The following is a 1665-nucleotide window of genomic DNA, read 5'->3' as shown; positions in this document are numbered from 1 at the left end:
GGCTTCAACTTGCGGTACTCAGCTGTTCCTCGGTATGTTCTCATTTTCACGTATACTTCATCTCATACTTCAAACTCCAATGCCTTTCTCCTCTAATCAGCATAACTATTATGCCAATCATGAGCCTATTTCACACTAGACTTGAGCAGTTATACTTGCTCTATGTGTTCGGGTCTAAAACGGATACGACAAAGTTAACATCCGTAAGAATCAGCATGAACGCTTTTACGAAAAGTGATCTTCGTAAAGAAATCTTTACGAAGAACTTAGCGGTGAAATCTTGCACTGATCTCGGTTGATTCATCAAAACTAAACACCCATGGTCCAAGAATACGTTCATAAAACGTCAAAAAAGTATCCAAACAAGGTCGCCACGTAGCGACCGGTCCGCGAACGAGTTGGTCGCTACGTAGCGACCAACCAAGCCATTCGGTCGGTTGCTACGTAGCGACCGACCAAGCCATTCGGTCGGTTGCTACGTAGCGACCGACCAAGCCATTTGGTAGGTCGCTACGTAGCGATCGACCAAGCCATTCGGTCGGTCGCTATGTAGCGACCGACCAAGCCATTCGGTCGGTCGCTACGTAGTGACCGACCCGCGAATGAGTCGGTAGCTAGGTAGCGACCAACCAAGCCACTCGGTCGGTCGCTACGTAGCGACCGACCCGCAAATGAGAACGATTCGGTCGCTACGTAGCGACCGAACTGTCTCGGACATCGATCAACGGGTACGACCCAAATCCATGCATTCTCGTCTGTTCCGAACTGTCTTGCACATCGATCAATGGGTACGATCCAAATCCATGCATTCTCACCAGTTCCTCAATGCTAGCTCCCATGTACCGCAGCCATATCATTTCTCACATCATTCCGATCAAAGTAACCGTTGAAAATTTATGATAAAAACCGCGAGAACTTGTTTTTGTCGAAAAGAAAGTCGTAACAAACGTTTCATGTCGAAAGACGGCCCAACGAGGTCTAAAACGCGACTACAAGCCACTTACGATTCTTTAAGAATGAGCTCGTAGATACTATGGCGGTTTATGTTTTTATTTTATAAAAAAAAATATAAAGATAAGTTTCCGCAGAAAAAATGTTAAGTTTCTGCGGATAAACGTGAAGATCGAAAAAATGGAATATTTCCATTTTTCACTTAAGACGGCTTAAAGGCAGGAAGAGAAAAGCTAAAATCGACCTTGGAGGAGTATATAAGGAGTCCTAGGCGAGAGGCACAAGGAGAGAACTTTTTCAGAGCAAACTTAGCACTTAGAGCAATTTTAGGTAACTCTGTTTTTGTTATTCGAGCAGCGACTCAATTAGGTCTTGCAGTCTTAGGGTTTTAGAACTAGGAATCTCGCCAATAACTCTCATAGCCCAGGCTCTTACCTTGTTGTAACACTCAAACGCGGATTCAGAATAAGATATATTTTGCTCTCTTTTTGATTTCTTATTTTTTTCGTCTTTATTTCGTGTTCTGATTGCATGGCATGTGGTTTAGCAGATATTCGGGACCTCTGGGAAATTAGGGTTTTCCTAACTTTCCTTATTTAAACGGAAATCGACAGTGCGAATTTCGATTCCCACGGTTTGGCGCTAGAAGGATGGGGGGGTACGGGTTAATCTAACTCGCAAAAGCCACTCAACGATCAGAAACGATATGCAAAA

The sequence above is a fragment of the Brassica oleracea genome, chromosome C1 (genome assembly GCF_000695525.1).
Source record: "Brassica oleracea var. oleracea cultivar TO1000 chromosome C1, BOL, whole genome shotgun sequence".
Lineage (NCBI taxonomy): Eukaryota > Viridiplantae > Streptophyta > Magnoliopsida > Brassicales > Brassicaceae > Brassica > Brassica oleracea.
This window is presented reverse-complemented; position numbering follows the sequence as displayed.